Raw genomic sequence first — 20,020 nt, forward strand, 5'->3', positions numbered from 1 at the left:
TAGGGTAAAAATCTAGATTATCTATAAATGCAATAGAACAGGATCAGAAAGGCTTCCATAGGGGCCTCAATAGTAAGGGATGTGATACTTTTGATGGCTTTATGGTGATATAACCTCCTGGGTATTTTAGCTCTCTGAAGAAAATGTTTACTCAAATGTTTACTCTGCACTACTACAGAATCAGCCATAACGAGCTTTCTGTAATGCTGATATACTTTTTGCAAGCCATGTATCTCTCAGTTACATTTTCCCAGTTGATTACATTCCAAATAGCTTTCAGATAATCAGGTCTGACATTTTTATACTGAAAGTAATAAGCATGCTCCCACACATCATTCCCCAAAAGTAGAATGAGACGAGACCTGTTCATTGAAGGGGATCCTGGTTAGAACAAGCAGCAATCTAGAAGCATCCTTGCTCCTTCTGGAAACCAAGCCAGCTCCCACCTGAGTGAGCCTTGAACGCCAGCAGAAACAGCTAAATGCAGTGAAGGAACCAGTCATGTTGATGACTTCCAGCAATTCCCTTCGGATTCTCCACCACCACGAGGGCTCAGGTCTGACGAGAAAATGCTGGTTGATGTGGCCTCCACTGTTGAACTTCAGGCAGGCTGAAGAGTTATTTGAGTGGCATTGTCACCCTTCTCCGCGCCTCCCCGTGCTTGTCCTCACCTCCCTGGTGTTCAGGTTGTTCACATGGGCAGTGTGGTGCTTGCTGTGGTGCAGCAGCATGATCCGGGCATTGGTGTGAGACTCTGGGGCGCCGTAGTCATAAGGCAAGTCCGGGAGGTGGTGTGCTGACAGCCCAGAGTGAACCAGTCGATTCTTTGTTTTCTGACAGTATTCAAAGCAGAAATTTTCTTTGCAGTACATTCATCAGAAAAGAAATACTGCATGGTTTCCTATGGCGCACATTTACAAAGCTGCTTATATATGAGAAAGTTTAATGAGGAAGTAGTATTTTTAAACCATTTTAACGGAATTTTTGTATAATAATTAGTCTAGTTTTAATCTTTATGTCTACCAACAAACTCAGATAAAGGTCTTAAACTATACATATTCAGTGAAATAATACAAAGGTTAAATTAGCCCTGGGCAGTTTGGTTCGGGGGATAGAGCGTCAGCCTGTAGACTAAAGGATCCCAGGTTTAATTCCGGTCAAGGGCACATGCCCAGGTTGCAGACTCATCCCCAGTAGGGGGTGTGCAGGAGGCAGCCAATCAGTGATTATCTCTCATCATTGATGTTTCTCTTCCTCTGTCTTCCTCTCTGAAGTCAATAAAAATATTTTTAAAAAACAAAGGTTAAATTAACCTAATGTATATTAAATATTCTATAATACCTAAAGAACATTTATTCTGAAGATGAAAAGGAAATAATATATCTGGAAGTATACACTTTACTCAATACCATAGAACAAAACTTAAATATACCCAAAATCTGGTGAATAAGCTTGTTTTCAAAATGAATAATAAAATTTAGGTCAACCACCAAGGTAAGTATAAATGTATTATATCTATATATATCAATATATATATCTATGCCTATAGATATATATATATAAAAGGTTAATAATATGCTAAGTGTTCAACCGGTCGCTATGATGCGCACTGACCACCAGGGGGCAGACGCTCAATGCAGGAGCTGCCGAGCTGCAATGACTTGGCAGCAGCAGTTATCAGGAGATGCACCCCAAAACCAGAGAGGAGAGTGTCCAATTCCTTGTGGGGTGACGTGATTCTACCTTTGGCCTTGGGTTATGTTGTTGCTGGGGCACTGTCAGCCCTGAATCTGGTTTACTGCACACTTGCCTTTGTGTTCCACATCCTGTATGACAGCAACTTTGCAGAGTGCCCTCTCGCACTCCAGGACCCCTTGGGGGATGTAGGAGAGCCGGTTTTGGCCCCGTCCCCACAGGCCAGGCCGGGGCACGCCACCTGCCGGAGGGATCTCGTTCACTCCACAGACGCCTTTCGACACACCACAGCACCACCCCAGGTGCTGTCGGCAGGGGGAGGGACTGAGGGAAGTTGGCTCCAGGGCCTGTTGGGCCATCTTGCCCAGTCCCGCCCCACCGGCCACCTTCTAATTAATTTCAACGTGCACAAATCCATGCACTAGTGTAAATATAAATTTTTTAGGGACCCACTGGCTCAAGTCATTTCTTTTAATGTTTAACAGTGGGTTTGCACTCATACTATGACCCAATCCTCAGATATATTTTGAGAGGTAACTAACCAAAGTTATGGTTGGGGCTGATGCCAAACTGGCCAATATCAATAATGAATCCAAGACTGTATTATTTAGTAGCCTGCTGTTCCGATATTTTGTAATCATTCAAAAAGGTCTGTGCTGATGTCCACACACAAAAAATATATATGCCATATTAATTAACTACTAAAGAAGTGAAAAAAGGTTTTTTTAAAGAATGAATAGGTTCTAGTGTAAGATGGCAACTTAGGAGGTTCCTGAACTCTCCTCCTCTCATGAACACACAAAAACTACCTACATACAGAACAATTTTCCCTTAAAGGAATGCAGAAACTAGAGTGACTACTGGGAACAAGAAAAAACCCACAATGAAATGGGTAGGAGAGACAGACACACAGGGTATTAAACCCACTTCTGGTGTAAAGACACAACTAGAACAAAATTCATGACTTCCAATTTCTCAGAGGAGCAAAGGTTTGAACCTCATCTGGTGCCCCAACTTTCTGTGTGATAAGCCTGTTTGCAATCTCCAGTGCTTCAGCCTGGGGGGCTGGCTTTTAATTTAACACACATCTAGGAGCTGCCTGCAGTACTGTGCAGAGAACATCTCTGCCTCGCTCCAGGTGGCTGTACTTTCCAGAAAAACTTTTGCACATATCTAGCACCCCAGCATCTGTGACCACCATACAGGGGACATCCTTTGATCACCTGGTGACCAAGTGGGGTTTAGATTTGCTGATCCCACAGGACTGGAGCAAATAAAGACAGTTCTTAACTGGTTATCCCCCAGGGCTCAGTGCAGAGAGAGCAGACAGGAAGCACCCATCTCCCACGCTTCCCTGACAGCAGCATAGGTATATTTACACACTTCAAAAGCTGCAGCCAGCCCTGGCCGGTTTGGCTCAGTGGATAGAGTGTCGGCCTGTGGACTGAAGGGTCCTGGGTTTGATTCCGGTCAGGGGCACATGCCAGGGTTGCAGGCTCGATCCCCAGTGGAGGGCATGAAGGAGGCAGCCGATCAATGATTCCCTCTTATCATTGATGTTTCTATCTCTCCTTCTCTGAAATCAATAAATTTACATTATATATATATACAAGCTGCTGCCAGAGGGTATGGCTTCCAATCAGCTTGTATCTAGGCCTGCCCTTTGGAACATTGGCAGGTTTTGGCACATCCTCAGCTACGGGGAGCCTATTAGAACAATGAAAGCTGCATGGTCAATCACAAAGTTTGAGAGATAGCCAAGAACTAGGGTAGGGTTGAACAATAAAGTTCATCTCCTACACCACTCCTTCAAGACAGAAAAGTAGCATGTTTTTGTTTGTTTTAATATATTTTATTGATTTTTTACAGAAAAGAAGAGAAAGGGATAGAGAGTTAGAAACATCGATGAGAGAGAAACATCCATTAGCTGCCTCCTGCACACCCCCCTCTGGGGATGTGCCCGCAACTAAGGTACATGCCCTTGACCGGAATCAAACCTAGGACCTTTCAGTCCGCAGGCCGATGCTCTATCCACTGAGCCAAACCGGTTAGGGCAGTGGTCGGCAAACTGCGGCTCATGAGCCACACGTGGCTCTTTGGCCCCTTGAGTGTGGCCACGAAGTTTCAATCACACTGTATGTGCGCGCCCACACGTGGTATTTTGTGGAAGAGCCACACTCAAGGGGCCGCAGTTTGCTGACCACTGGGTTAGGGCATCATGTTGTTATTCTCGATATATGTGTGATTTTTCTAGTTTTCTTCTTGTAATTGATTTCTGACCATAATTGTATGAAATTAGAAAAGATGCTTGATGTGATTTAAAACTTCTTAAATTTATTAACACTTGTTTTGTGCCCTAACATATAATCTGTCTTAGAAAATCTCCCCTGTGCACTTGAGAAGAATGTATATTCTGCTGCTTTTTTGATGGAATATTTTGTGTCTCTTTCCCTTTGCGACAGCATGGAGGGACCTGGGGATTATTATACTAAGTGAAATAAGCCAGACAGAGAAAGACAAATATCACATGATCTTACTTATATGTAGAATCTAATCAACAAAATAAACTGACAGACAAAATAGGTCCAGAGACATGGATGCATAGAACAGGCTGACAGACCTCAGAGCAGGGGAAGGTGGGTGGGAAGAGTTTATCCAAAGAACATGTATGCAAATATGCATAACCCATGGACACAGACAATAGTGTGGTGAAGGCCTGGGAAAGGGTGGGAACTGGGTGGGGAGGTGCAAAGAGGGGGAGGAATGGGGGATATCAGTAATATTGTCAACAATTTCACTTCAAGATACTTATCCAAAGAAATAAAAAAACACCAATTCAAAAATATATATGCACTTCTATGTTCATTGCAGCATTATTTACTTACAATAGCCAAGATATGGAAGCAACCTAGGTGCCCATTGGTAGATGAATAAAGAAGATTTAGGTATATGTATAGAATGGAATATTAGCAATAAAAAAAATGAAATCTTGCCATTTGCTCAGATACAGAGAACATTTTGATGGTTGCTAAATAGGGGGTGTTGGGGGTGTGTGAAAAGAGGGAAGGAATTAAGATCTACAAGTTGAGGGTTATAAAAACAGTCACGGGGTTGTAAAGTACAGCACAGGGTATATAGTTAATAATATTATAATAATTATGTAAGTTATATAAATGTCTAATCACTATGTTGTACACCTGAAACTAATATAATGATAAATGTCAGCTACAATTGAAAAATAAATTTTTTTAATCCTTCAGTAATTCATTCTCTCTCAAGTCACCAAAGAATATAAGACTCAATAACATGGTATATCAAAAGGCTTAAATATAAGTCACCCTGTCATGGCTTTAGAAAGATAATTTAATGTGCATTCACTATAATAAATTTGAAATGCAGAAAAATACCTATTTTACTACAGAGATTACATAAATTTTAGAATTTATTTTGCTGATGTGTCTTATATAAACTTAGAAAAAGCCTAAATAATAAGAAATTTCTACTTCCTCACCAATACAGGACTGGGAAAAAGTAGGTTCACAGTTGTGAGTACATGAAACAGTTTATTCTTGTATTATTTATGTATTTGTTTGTTTATTGTGTTATTTATTTCTATTATTTCTATACAAACAACTGTTAACTTATTTTGCCTACCCTTGTATTTACAGTTATCTTCTCTATAGATAGAAGCCATGGCTTTCTTATGTTCTGCTCTGTTTTCAGAAGCTAGCAAATACATGTACAGTATATATTCTAACTAAACCAGAAATATTGTACTATATTGTTAAACTTGTTTAGAATTAATTTGCAGTAATTCAATTATGATAAAAAAATTATTGGCTAGAAGTTATTTTATGCTTTAAAAGTTGTAGCTGATGGTCTAGAAATTTAATTAATGAGCAAGTGTTATAATGCTTAGGGGGTATTATAGTAGATATTATAGAAACTTTTCTTAGAAATTACTTTTATTGTATACTTAAAGTAGCTTTGCCTAGTAAGAAAGTACTTATTCCTTTGAAAGGAACTTTCTAAAATAACTTTTATGGCTTCATATTTTTTTTTAATAAAAGTGATAGACTTCCCTGAATGATATTTATCAAAAACAACATCAGGCGCCAGTAGAGGGCAGTAAAGAATAAGCAGAGACATAGAAGATACTTCATTACTTAGAAAATGCTGTTTCTACCTCAGTAGTGAATGAGAATTCACACAGACTAATTTACCTTTATTTTTCACTAAAAAGATCCTGAATGTCCATTACATACATTTGACTACAAGAAATTGTAAATAAACTAACACTGTATTTTTATTATAAGTCCAAAAGTTTATAATCTGCTAAATAGCAAATAAGAAATATTCAAATGTGTGAATGATATGAAAGAATAAATTCAAGAAAGTCATATAGGCACAAATGATATGTATATTGAGGCTCAACTTCTCATGAATTATTTCCACCAATGAAAATGGTTTCGCCCTAACTAGTTTGGCTCAGTGGATAGAGAGTGTCAGCCTGCGGACCGGAGGGTCCCAGGTTCGATTCCAGTCAAGGGCATGTACCTTGGTTGCAGGCACATCCCCAGTAGGGGGTGTGCAAGAGGCAGCTGATCAATGTTTCTCTCTCATCGATGCTTCTAACTCTATCCTTCTCCTTTCCTCTCTGTAAAAAAATCAATATATTTTTTTAAAAAGAAAATGGATTCTAGATAACCTATATACATGGATTGCTATTAAGAAATCATAAAACATTCATTAAATTGTACTGATAATACTTTAATTTTGTATCCAAAAGTCTCCTTAGAATTTTGGTGTTTTTAGTAGTACTTTAATTCAGGAAAAAAGAGGCTCACTGTTAGATCTAAGAAATGAGTTCCCTAGATTCTAGCTCTGGTTCAACTACTTACTAACTCTAAGTTTAGACAAACTGCTAACTTCATCTCTGTACCCTGGTCACCTCATCTGCTAAACGGTGAAATATCTCTTCTACCTACTTCATCAGGTAGTTGTGTAGGTAAAATGAGACAATGTGTTTTTTTAATTAGCATACACCAACAACAAAAAAAGAAATGTGAGAAATTTTGTAAGACAATGACATCATTTCTTAATGGAAAAAAAAGAAAACACACACACAAAAAATAAAATAAAATAAAAACAGGGAACGTTAACCTATAGATTGAGAGAGAAATGAAAGAGAAAGGCTTTTTGAGTCATATCAGTCAAAGACAATGTGTGGACTTTATTTGAATTTGAACAAACTGTAAAAATATTTATGAAACACCTGGGATTATTTAGAATACTAATTGGATATTTGATATTAATCAAGTGTTGTTTTGGGAAGGGGGATTGTATTTAGGTGTGTTCATGGTATTGGCAAAATGATAATAATGTCTGGGATTTGCTTTAAAATAAGCCAATGACCAGGATGTGGGGAGATAAAGGAAAAAATAATCTAGGGGCTGGAGGTGGTTGTTAAATGAAACAAGAATGACTGAATAATGGAGAAACAGGAGCTGATTATACTCTTCTAGTTTTTCTATTTGAAATTTTCCATAATAAAGTTTTTAAAGAACTAATTTCTTAAAACACACACACACACACACACACACACACACACACACAAAATGTTGTCTAAGATATTAGTGAAATTTTATGTAGAACCCCAAATGACAAATTTATAATCATCTGTCAGAAAAATTTGTTTACTGAATTAGAAGAGGTAGGAAAATTACAGGAGAAAAAAATGGAATTGGTTGGCACTAAGCAGGACTATTTTGGAAGAGAATATGTGCAATTCATTTTCCTTTCATTACTCCCTCCCAACTGGGAACCTTGGAGCCATTTCACTATTTAGAGCCTATGTGATTGGCTCAAGCTATCAGAATGCTGGAAAATTATGATCCTGCTCCCTCACTCAGGTCAGAAGACTGGATTCTCAAACACAAAGAATTGACTAGAGATTGTCTAGTCAAAACTGAAGACTGGTAATACACTGAGGTCTCACTCTCTTCTGAAAGGGCGATGGAACTGAATGTGCCTGGTGGGGCATATTATCTTCCTAATGTGGCCTCTGCTGTTCCCAAGGCCATTCCCCTGAATCTGTCAATCTCTCTCTCTGCAGCTCAACAGATTAGTATTGTTCTCTCAGTGTTGCTTCTATACAAAAACTTGTGTGTATAAAAAAACAGACTTTGACCCTATAAGCAGCTCTTTAAGAGAGTTTTGTGTACTGAGTAGCAGCCATCCCAGATGATTCTAAATAATATTACTCATTTAAAAAACATGTATTAAACCCAAGGTGCTATAGATACAACAGTACGTAGTTGTGCAATGAATGCATGAAATGGACTCAGGATTCTAGTCTGGAATTCATGTACACCCCCAACCCCTCGACTCCTTCCGTGTTCCCGTAATGTTTTCCATAGAGGCTGTACCATTTCACTTCCCCACCAACAGTGCACAAAGGGTTCCAATTTCTCTAAATCTTCACCAAACTTTGCTATTTTCTGTTTGATAGTAGGTATCTTTTTTTTAAAATATAGTTTTATTGATTTCAGAGAGGAAGGGAGAGAGAGAAACAGCAATGATGGGAATCATTGATTGGCTGCCTCCTGCACGCCCCCTACTGGGGATGGAGTCCGAAACCCCGGCATGTGCCCTGATGGGGAATTGGACCAGGAATTGAACTGTGACTTCCTGATTCATAGGTCGAGGCTCAACCACTGAGCCACAGCAGCCGAGCTGATAGTAGATATTGTATTGAATGTGAGGTGATGCCTTGTGGTTTTGAGTTGCACTTTTAGAGTACTGTAATTATTACTTTTTTTCATATCAAAATATTTTTTGAGAAGTTATCAGATTTATATTTTCAAACCTTGCTTCATAGTATTTTCCCATCTGAATGTCTTTTTCATCCTCTATCTCATCCTTTAAACCCAACTTTGCCTTCCTCTGTGAAGACTTTGCTGACCTCCTCACACTGATTTTTGAATTTCTAAAAGTATCTCACTCTCTACTGTATAACTTAGTTTATATTAATAAGAAACAGAAGCTTTTATTTAGCCTTATATTATTCTCCAATTATGTCATGTGTTATCTACCAAAGTAGATTGTTAGATCTTTAAGAACAAAAGAAATTTCTTTCATCCTTATAACCTTTAAGAGATGCTGAAGTACTTTAGGGTGCTGAACACTTGGTAGTTGATTCATTTAGTTTGCATGACTTTCTGCCTGTGAAATTTGAGTTTACAGAGTAAACACTTTGACTTCATAAAACTGGATTATATATAGACTAGAGGCCCAGTGCACAAAATTCGTGCACTTGGGGGGGGGGGTTGTCCGTCAGCCTGGCCTGCACCCTCTGCAATCTGGGACCCCTCAGGGGATGTCCGACTGCCGGTCTGGGATCAGGCCTAAACCGGCAGTCGGACATCCCTCTCGCAATCCAGGAACACTGGCTCCTAACCACTCACCTGCCTGCCTGCCTAATGCCCCCATATGCCCTCCCCTGCCAGCCTGGTCACCCCCAACTACCCTCCCCTGCCAGCCTGGTCGCCCCAACTGTCCTCCCCTGCCGGCCTGGTTGCCCCTAACCCCCTGCCAGCCTGATCTCACCCCTAACGGCCTCTGCCTCGGCCCCCATTACCATGGCTTTGTCCAGCAGGAAGTCGGATGTCCAGAAGATGGCCAGTTGACCTGGTTAATTAGCATATTACCCTTTTATTAGTATAGATGTGTTAAAATCTGCTATATAATGTCAAAAGTAAAAGCCATTGTCTAATGAAGCATGTTTTCCCTTTCTTAAAATAAAATAGTAATGATTGTGCCTTGCAACACCAACAAACACCTTAGTTGTTTAATATATATATATATATTTTGTCTTTATTCTCTAGCTTACTTCTTCCAAATAACCATATTCCTTTCTCCTCTACTAGCTTTACTTTCTTCCCTTGTAACTATCCTGGTATTTGACTTTTTTTCAAGTAAATATTTTTTAACATTCTTCATTTGGGATAAAATATACCATATAAATCCAATGAATAAATACCCCCACACAGATCTGCCCTGCATGAAATGTGTTCCCTCAGCTGTTGGCCAATTCATCCATTATGGGATCAAGCCATAAAAAGTGAATCCAGGCAGTAATTCTCCAATTAAAGAAATTCTAGAGTCTAGTTTTAGTCCTTCTGAATCATAACTAGTTGGCAACAAAAGCTGGCATGCCTTGGTGTGAATAAGCCTTAACAGAAAAACTCCTCACCCAGCCTCAAGATGGACTGCTATTATCCAGTAGGTCTTATAATTTAAGGGAGAAATGCATTCAGGTGGCCATTTATACACAATATTTTTAAATACCATTTTGGCCAAATTACTATCAAAAGAGTGCTGTCAAGTGAAAATTTAAAAAGCCAGTAATGTCTTGAACTTTAAAAGCTCAGCCCAGCAAGAAGTCAGTGTGTGTCCTGACACTATGCTAGGGGAAATAGATTTGTCCGTGATGATTAGCAGATCATTAGCTGTTAGCAGAATGTTGGCCAAACCTGCTTCAATTCTATGTCTCATCTTCAAGATACTCTTCAAACTGGCCTCCTCCATGAAATTTCCCTTGACAAATGAAATGTGGCTCCACCAATGACTGCTTTATTCCACCTCTCATTTGTTTTCTGACTAATAAATCCAGCACCCAGGCATTTAAATTGTATGTTTCAAGAGGCTCAAATGTAATGTGGATAAGACACCTCAAAAATCAGGAAGCTAGTAATTATAATATTTAAAGAGGTTTCTAGTTAGAATATTTAGTATCATGTTTTAATTAATTGCAAAATGGGTATAAAATAGATATTTAAAAGTCAAAATGTATCTCACATTTCAACTATGGGAATTAAAAGTGTTTGTAAATTGTGCATTTAACAAGGTGTTGAAGATATGAATTTTAAATTAAACTCTAAACAATATTCTAGAGAGTCAGAAAATTTGATTCTAGCCATTCACCTTGTAAGTTTAGGCTTGTTTATCTGTCTGTTGCCTGGCCCTAAACTACCTGAACCTTGAAGACTAGGACTGTGTCTTATTCACTTTTGATCCACGGACTCAGCATTCAATATGTATTTGGAGAACAAATGAGTAAAATTTAAAATTATGTTCACAAGTCCATTTATAAGAAATCCGCACAAATGTATATAAACTACCAATAAACAATTATTCTTTAAACTTTATGCTGTAATCTTTTACAGTTTTCATTAGAATTAAATGCATCAGCTACAGTATATGTTTTATTGAATTAACCAAGATTACACTAGTGTGGCTTTGGCCAGGTAGCTCAGTTGCTTAGAGCATCGTCCTAATACACCAAGGTTGTGTGTTTGATCCCCAGTCAGGACACATATAAGAATCAACCATCCCTAACCGGTTTGGCTCAGTGGATAGAGCGTCGGCCTGCGGACTGAAGGGTCCCAGGTTCGATTCCGGTCAAGGGCATGTACCTTGGTTGTGGGCACATCCCCAGTAGGGGGTGTGCAGGAGGCAGCTGATCAATGTTTCTCTCTCATCGATGTTTCTAACTCTCTATCCCTCTCCTTTCCTCTCTGTAAAAAATCAATAAAATATATTTTTTTAAAAAAAAGAATCAACCAATGAATGCATAAATAAGTGGAACAATAATCTCTCTCCCTCTCTCCCTCCCTCCCAACCTCCCTTTCTCCCCTTTCTCTCTCTCCCCCCGCCCCTCTCTAAAAGATTAATTTAAAGAGATTACATTAGCGCAGTTGTTTATCTTTGTAAGGGGGTTTTGAACAGGATAATATTTTATAATCCAAAAATAAAGTAAAAGACATATTCAATTTCTTTTTTCCCTCAAAGCTTTTCATTAGCGTGTTACCAACCCTAATAGGATTGATTGATTTCTTTTATAGCTTCCTGTTTGGTACCTCAAGTTAATGTCCAAAAAGTCCCATTTAATGGATTTATTGTTTCAACTGTCTCATTTTTTGAAAGAACAACTCTTTGCATTCCACAAATTACAGTCCATCTAAAATGCATGCCAGTTTCTTTCTTGAATTCATATCATTCAACAAAAATTTATTGAGCACTTACAAGGTACTAGGCTTTGTTCTGGTTATTTAAGATGGTAAATTAATTTCTTGATCTCATGAAGATTTTATTCTAGCAGGGAGAGATAGATAATAAACACAACATAAGTAAACGTTATAGTATGTTAGAAGGAATATGTCTGGAATTTTTTAAAAAGTTAGAACAGGGTCAGAGAGACTAGGAAAGTACAGAGCAGAAACAGAAGAGTTGCAGTATTGAAAGGGGTGGGAAAGGGTAGGTCAATGTAAGGACTTTAACTTTTTTTAAAATTATTATTTATTTGAGGGGGGTGGCGAGAGGGAGATGAAAGAAACATCAAACAGTTGCCTTCGGAACAGGCCCTGACTGGGGATCGAACAAGAAAACCTGGATATGTGCCCTGAACAGGAATTGAACCTGCCACCTTTTGGTATATGGGACAACACTCCAACCAACTGAGCCACACCAGCCAGGGCAAAACTTTAACTTATTTTTAAAATATATTTTTTACTTACTTCAGAGAGGAAGGGAGGGGGAGAGAGAGATAGAAACATCAATGATGAGAATCATTGATCAGCTGCTTCCGGCATGCCCCACACTGGGGATCGAGCCCACAACCAGCAACCCAGGCATGTGACCTGACCGGGAATTGAACCGTGACCTCCTGGTCCATAGGTCGACCCTCAGCCACTGAGCCACGCCAGATTGGCAGGACTTTAACTTTTAATTTAAGCGAAATTGTCAAATTCTGGAACCCAAAAGAAGATCCTAAAATCTTCCACACACACACACACCACAAGTTACCTACAGAAGAACAAGAATCAGACTATAATTGGAACTATGGATATACTGGGAAAATGTGTAGGAAAGCATTCCAAGTCCTGAGGAGAAAATATTTGCAACCTAGAATCCTATACATATCTACCCAGACACAAGTAGACAGAAAATAAAAATAGTCTTTCTTAGATGGTTAGTTGATGGTATGCCTCCACTAAATGGGGGCACACACAAAATGCATGAGATCCAGGAAACAATGACTCCAACCCAAGAGAACAATGAAGCAAATCATAGGACAACTGCTGTGCAGGAGGACTAACAATGACCTGTGTCACATTGTAGTTAGAGAGAGAGGCCCTGGGAGAGCAGTCTCTGAGGAAGGAGGAGGCCGTAAGGCATATCCATGTTTGTGGTCTTGGAAAAAACTTTGAGTGTATAAGAAACTTTTGGTGGGGTATAGAAATGCAGAATGCAATCAGACTCTGTAATCATAGCATTAAACCCACAGAGTAAGAAATATAATTTTAGCCTACTCTTTGGCTTTTCATTGAGCTATGTTTTTTCTAAAATATAGAAATAAATTTGTCATTAAAAAATGCAAATACTATTGATACATGAAAATAAGTATATTTTTGCAAAAAAAAAAACATACACAAAGAACACTGTAAGAAGGGTAAATGAAAATTTAATGAAATTGGAGATCTACAAGGGTGTGGTAGAAGGGATAGAACAGAGGAGGCCGGGCAACTCTGCGGCTTCAGTGCTTGCCTCAACTCCAAATTCAAATCCTGGCCATCTTCAGCAAGTGGAACCCGGCTCACAGCATCTGGAGCTGAGGGGATCCCTGAGTTGGTCTTGGGATCAGGAGGTGAGGGCGCAATATGACAAATTGTCAGTCTAACCATCCAAGTAATGAAGGTGATGCCATCAAAGTTTTTGTGCGAATTTCATCCACCTACAGAGGGTTCAGGATTAGCTGATGGAGAGCAAAACTTATGCTTAAGCGTTCCCTCCTCGACAACTCTCCAGCTGCGCTCCAACAGGGAGCCCAAGACCTTCACTTTTGATCATGTTGCCAGCATGGACACCACTCAGGAGTCTGTGTTCTCAACTGAGGCCAAAGGCATTGTGGAATCTTGCATGAGCGGGTATAATGGCACCATTTTTGCATATGGACAGACTGGCTCAGAGAAAGTGTATACTATGATGGGACCATCTGAATATGATCATTTTTCTCATAACCTGAGAGGAGTAATCCCACCAAGTTTTGAATATTTGTGTTTCTTAATTGATCATGAAAAAGATAAGGCTGGCCCTGGCTGGTTTGGCTCAGTGGATAGAGCGTCAGCCTGTGGACTGAAGGGCCCTGGGGTTCGATTCCGGTCAAGGGCGTGTGCCTTGGTTGCGGGCACATCCCCAGTGGGGAGTGTGCAGGGGTCAACTGATCGATGTTTCTCTCTAATGAATGTTTCTGACTCTCTATCCTTCTCCCTTCCTCTCTGTAAAAAATCAATAAAATGTTTAAAAAAAAAAAAAGATAAGGCTGGAGCAGGAAAGAGCTTCCTTTGTAAGTGTTCCTTTATTGAAATCTACAATGAGCAGATCTATGACCTCTGGACTCTGCATCAGCTGTACTGTACATAAGGGAGTATATCAAGAAGGGAGTCTGTTGGTGGAGCAGATGGTGACCTCAGCGGCTGGAGCCTATCAGGTGTTGTATGGAGGACGGAGAAACAGGCATGTGGCATCGACTTCAATGAATATAGAATCCTCAAAGTCATCTTATACATTCTTTGTCATTACAGTAGAATCAATAAAGAAAAGCAATGAGACTATGAATATACAAACCTCCCTACTCAATCTGGTGGACTTAGCAGGATCTCAAGGCAGAGAGACACCCATGCAGGAGGGATGAGGTTGAAGGAAGCAGGTAATATAAATTGACCATTGAGCTTCTTGGGTCAAGTGATTACCACCCTTGTCAATGTGGGAAACAGAGACATATTTGCTACAGAGACTCCAAGCTCACCTACTTACTCCGGGAATTCCTTGGAGGTAATGCCAGAACAGCCATAATTGCAAATGTTCATCCTGGATCCAGGTGTTTTGGGGAAACCCTAGCAATGCTAAATTTTCCTCAAAGGGCCAAGCTGATTAAAAATAAGGCAGAGGACACCCAAGTCAATGTGAGCCAGCTCCAAGTTGAAGTGAAGAGGCTCACAGAACACCTGGCCCAGCTCCCTTCAGGGCAGATACTACCAGAAAGCTTTTTGACCAGAGAGAAAGATGAGACTGCTTACATGAAGTAGTTTCAAGATTTCTATGAAAACTTATAAGAAGTAATGAAGTTTGAAATTGACCAACTTTAAAAAAAAAAACTACAAAAGAGAAAATGAGGCTCTGAAACCTGGTCTGAATAATTTGATGGAGCTTTTTGAAGCAGAAAAAGAACACAATAACAAATTATTAATATAATTTGAAGAGGATAAAGAAAACAATTCTAAAGAAATCTTAGACATTCTTGAGTCTGTGTGCCAAGAAAAAGCGAAAGAGATGGCCAAGTGTGAGCTGCCGGTGGCAAAAGTACAGAAACTGGAAGAGCGTTTGTGTGCTACCGAAAAAGTCATCGGTCCTCCGGAGACGTCTAGAGATGCTGACAAGGAAGTTGTAGCTGACCTCATGAGCCAGAGCCAGGAGCTGAGGGCATCAGTCCCTGAGAAACCATAGAGCTGAAGCAAGAGCTGAAGGACATCAACTGTAAATACAACTCTGCTTTGGTTGACAAAGAAGAGAGCAAAGTGTTAAGAAACAGGAAGTGGGTATTCTGGATCTGAAAGAAGCCCTTAGGCTAAGAATACTCACTGAAGACAGAGCAGGATACTCTGTGAGGACCTGGATCGTGCTCCTGAGCAGCTGAACATGCTCACGGAGGCCTTGAAGAAGCACTCGGGGCTCCTGCAGTCTGCCCAGGAGGAGCAGACCAGGAAGGAGGCCCTGATCCAGGAGCTTCAGCACAAGTTAAACCAAAAGAAAGAGGAGATATAACAGAAGAAGAATGAATATAACTTCAAAATGAGGCAGCTAGAACATGTGATGGGTTCTGCTGTGAGTATCCCCAGAACCCTAAAACACCGCCTCATTTCCAAACTCGATTGGCAAAACTCCTGGAAACACAAGAACAAGAGATAGAAGATGGCTGAGCCTCTAAGATTTCTTTGCAACACCTTGTAACAAAGCTAAATAAAGACAAAGAAATAAAAAATGCTGAAATCCTCAGAATGACGAAGCAGTTGAGTGAGATGGAAAACCTATAGTACCTGGAAGGTGAGCAGTTGAGAGAGAAAAACTGGCTTCTGCAAGGTCAGCTGGATGATATTAAAAGGCAAAAGGACAACAGTGAACAGAATCAGCCAGCAGCTGAAGAATGAAGAACTTATCAAAGAAAGACTGGCCGAAAATAACTTAGTTGAAGAAATGCTGAGAATGAAAGCAGACCTAGAAGAAGTCCAGAGCGCCCTGAAGAACAAAGAGACAGACCACTTTAGAATGACTGAGGAAGTTGAACAAACCAGAATATTAGAGTCTAAAGCAGTGGTTCTCAACCTCCCTAATGCCACGACCCTTTAATATAGTTCCTCATGTTGTGGTGACCCCCAATTTCATTGTTACAAATTGAACATAATTAAAGCATAGTGATTAATCACAAAAACAATATGTAATCATATATGTGTTTTCCAATGGTCTTAGGCGACCCCTGTGAAAGGGCCGTTCGACCCCCACGGGGTCGCAACCCACAGGTTGAGAACCGCTGGTCTAAAGCATTCCAAGAAAAGGAACAGCTGAGATCAAAACTGGAAGAATTCTATAAAGAAAGGGAGAGAACACTCCAGGAGGTGGAAATGTAAAGGAAGCAGGTGGAGTGTCTCGCTGAGGAAAATGGCAAGTTGCTAGGGTCACCAGAACCCAAACCAGAAGATTCACTACGTGGTGTGGCTGGAGAACGTCCAGCTCGCCAAGGAGACAGAAAAGTTGCACCCTGAAAATATATTTTTAAAGAAATTAAAAAGTGTTTCTGATGAGCATTCTGCACTCATACATGTCAGTGACAGTCGGCAATCTGCTGTGTGAGAGCACTGCCTGCTGCAGGGCTGTAGATCAGTTCTGAATGCTGGGAAACCATTTGTTTCTTTAAAAAAAAAAAAAAAAGCCTGTCGCTGATGTTTATAATGGAGGCTGGCCGGGTCACATTTTCCTGAGATACTAACCTGATCTCCCTGAGTTCTAGGTCAGAAGCTCCCACAATAGTGGGTGCTCCCAAAACTTGCAGTGGGGGTCATAGCTGATTGTGCAGTGTCTGTAAAAGCAAACTTGTTCACATAGATCAGTGATTCCCAAAGTGGGCGCTACCGCCCCCTGGTGGGCGCTGCAGCGATGGGGGGGGGGGGCGGTGATGGCCACAGGTGCATTTGTTTTAACTTTTTTTGTATTACCTTTCTATTCTGAGTTCAATAAATAGTTTCATAATTTCAAACTTCAATGTTTCTAATTTACACCTTTCTTTACTATATTTTACGAAAAAGGTAGAAACATTAATACATATATCTTTCTGTTTAATTGCTATTAAAATTTTTAAAAAATTAATTTCCAGGGGGCGCTGAGTAATATTTTTTCTGGAAAGGGGGGCGGTAGGCTAAATAAGTTTGGGAACCACTGACATAGATCATTTTTGTATTCCTACTTGAAGTATTCTCATGCACATTATTATGACTGCAAACATGGCCATTTTTCAAAATGTAATAAATACTTTTCAAATATACAGTACAATAAATTTTTAAAAAGAAGGGATAAAGGATATTATTGGAATAATCAATGAAACTGGAGTAAGAATCAGAGATTAAATAAAATATTGAATAATGTTAAGATTCCTGAATTTGATAGTTGCACTATGGTTAAGTAAAAAAATATTTAACTTGCACTTAGGAAATACATTCTCGAGTATTTAAGGGTAAAGATCCATGATATAAGTAAACTATTCTTTAATGGTTCAAAAATAATTATGCCTGTTTGTATCTGTAACTATATCTATATCTAGATAGATAGGTGGTAGATAGATAGATAGATCGATAGATAGAGGATGATAAAGCAAATGTGGCAGAATATTACGAATTGGTTCATCTGAGTAAAATAGAAAAACAAAATTAAATTTCATGTTGTTGCCTCTGGTGAGTGAAACAGGAAAGAAGTCTTTTTTTGGTTAAGGTTCTTTATACTATTTTATTTCAAAGTCGTGTTTATATAGCTCTTTCCCATCTTGCAAAATGGCAGGTGAAAAGAAAACTGAGAAGCCGGATACTATGGAGAAGAAGCCTGAAACCAGAAGGCTGATGCTGGTGGCAAGGGTAGGAAGGGTAAGAAGGGTAACTCAAGGCCAAGATGCCGAAGAAGGCAAGCCCTGCTGCAGCCCGAACCCCATCCTACTCAGAGGAGTTGGCAGATATTCCTGGTTGGCTATGTATTCCCAAAAGGCCATGCACATGAGGAAGGATTCAGCAACTAAAACCAGGATTGAAAATAAAAGGAAAGAGAAAGTTCTTGCTACTGTCACAAAATCAGTTGGTGGCGACAAGAATGGTAGTACTGGAGTGATTAAACTTCAAAAAATCCCTAGGTATTATTTTACTGAAGATGGGCCTCAAAAGCTGAAACCCTCCAGTCAGCATGTGAGGAAATCCAGGCCAGCATCACTCCCAGGACCATCCTGATCATCCTCTCTTGGCGCCACAGAGGCAAGAGGGTGGTTTCCCCAAAGCAGCTGAGCAGTGGTTTGTTGCTAGTGACTGGGTCTCCGTCCCTTAATAGAGTTCTTCCACGTAGAACACACCATAAATTTGTCATCACCACCTCCACCAAAATTGATATCATTGTGTGACAATCCCCAAACATCTCACTGATGCTTCAGGAAGAAGAGCTATGCAAGCCCAGACACCAGGACAGTGAGCTCTTCGACCCGGAGAAAGAGGAACACAAGATTACAGAGCAGCGCATGGTTGACCAGAAAGCCGCGGACTCACACATTCTGCCCAAAATCAAAGCTGTGCCTTAGCTCCAAGGCTACCTCTGCTCTGTTTGCTCTCACAAATGGGCTTTATCCTCACAAACTGGTACTCTACATTTCTTACAAAGAACCTAATTAAATAACTGATCTATTAAAAAAAGTCATGTCTCTATATTTACTACTTTGGTTTTATTTTTAAGTTTGAAAATTTTAGGAGTCCTTTATTGAGATATTTTCAATCACCAAGGTAGGTATTTGATTGCACCTGCTTTAAGAATTCCAGATTGCAATTCTCTGTGGGGAATTTTTTGCAATTCTCTATGGGAAATATTTTGAACTCCACAAAGTCATTTTGGTTCCAAATATTTTGAGGCTGGTCAACACCCCAAATTCTATTCTGTTGAATATGGTTCAGTACCAAGTGCGTGGCCCTCTGGTCACACAGTATCCTTGCATTTCCTCAACTTTCACAAGAAAATCCATCCTTCACCCAGCTCAGTTGGCTGATGAAGCTATAACTCCATCCTTACCAACAGCATAGAAGAGTAGCACTCGGGCCCTGGTCAGGAAATAACCTCAATCTCACTACCACTCAAAGTTTTACAAAAGCTCAATTGAGAGGAATAATAATTGCAGACAGTGGCCTGTGGGATCTACAGTCCATTCTTCCCTCTAAATAGCCTAAAATGTTTTCCTAAATTAAGCCAGGCCAGCAGAGATCCACAGACCTGACCACATCTTCTGAAATCCCCACCCCTGCCGAATTGCCTTTTACTGAATTTGGCTTGGGTGTTGGTTATACATTATGACACAGTGAAGGATGTTGTAAGAAACAGCCCTATGAAAACCTGTCAGCCTGACTGCAGAATAGTGTCCACTTCATTACATAGTGGCTTCTTTGTGAGAATTTACAAGAGAATTTTCTTCCTGGTCTCCCAACCAGAAATAATTATGCTACTCTTGAGCAACTAGCTTGTTTTTTTATCTCCTAAACACTGTGAATCATGTAACTGATTGCTTTTTCCTTCTCGATTTTGTCTGCCAAAAATCTTAGAGGTAAATCTGTGGTCGGTCGCTAGCAGGACTGCAGGACCTTACAATTTCTACTTTGTGTTAACCTTATTTCCAGCTTCATTGTTGAGTCAGGAAAGCATCATGGAGCCAGAGTGCCCAGTGTGAGCCCCAGAGCTGTACCACTTACTGCTTATATGGCCTCAATCACTCCTCCAGGCCTCACTTACCTCCCTGTAGAATGGAGAGGATAGTAGTACTGATGCTGTGGGTTGTTGTCAGGATTAAATGAATTCACATGTGCAAAGTGCTCAGCATAGTGCCTACCACCTAGCAAATGGTCTGTGTTTAGGCATTATTATTTTTATCTCACCTTTTCTACACTCACTTTTCCTTTATATTGATTTCCTCTTCCACCAT

At 39.9% G+C, this 20,020-nt stretch overlaps 3 pseudogenes; 2 read left to right on the forward strand and 1 right to left on the reverse strand.

Annotated features, from left to right (window-relative positions):
• Nucleotides 1-172: 172 nt before the first annotated feature.
• Nucleotides 173-872, reverse strand: LOC139015470 (superoxide dismutase [Mn], mitochondrial pseudogene; annotated as a pseudogene).
• Nucleotides 873-2,244: 1,372 nt separating this feature from the next.
• LOC139015471 (kinesin-like protein KIF15) lies at nucleotides 2,245-16,662 on the forward strand (annotated as a pseudogene).
• A 1,190-nt stretch (nucleotides 16,663-17,852) lies between these two features.
• On the forward strand, nucleotides 17,853-18,728 carry LOC139015472 (large ribosomal subunit protein eL6 pseudogene; annotated as a pseudogene).
• Nucleotides 18,729-20,020: the final 1,292 nt, after the last annotated feature.

This window comes from Myotis yumanensis, unplaced genomic scaffold (genome assembly GCF_028538775.1).
Source record: "Myotis yumanensis isolate MYYU_CA2020_CCGP unplaced genomic scaffold, mMyoYum1.0.hap1 SCAF_8, whole genome shotgun sequence".
NCBI classification, from domain to species: domain Eukaryota; kingdom Metazoa; phylum Chordata; class Mammalia; order Chiroptera; family Vespertilionidae; genus Myotis; species Myotis yumanensis.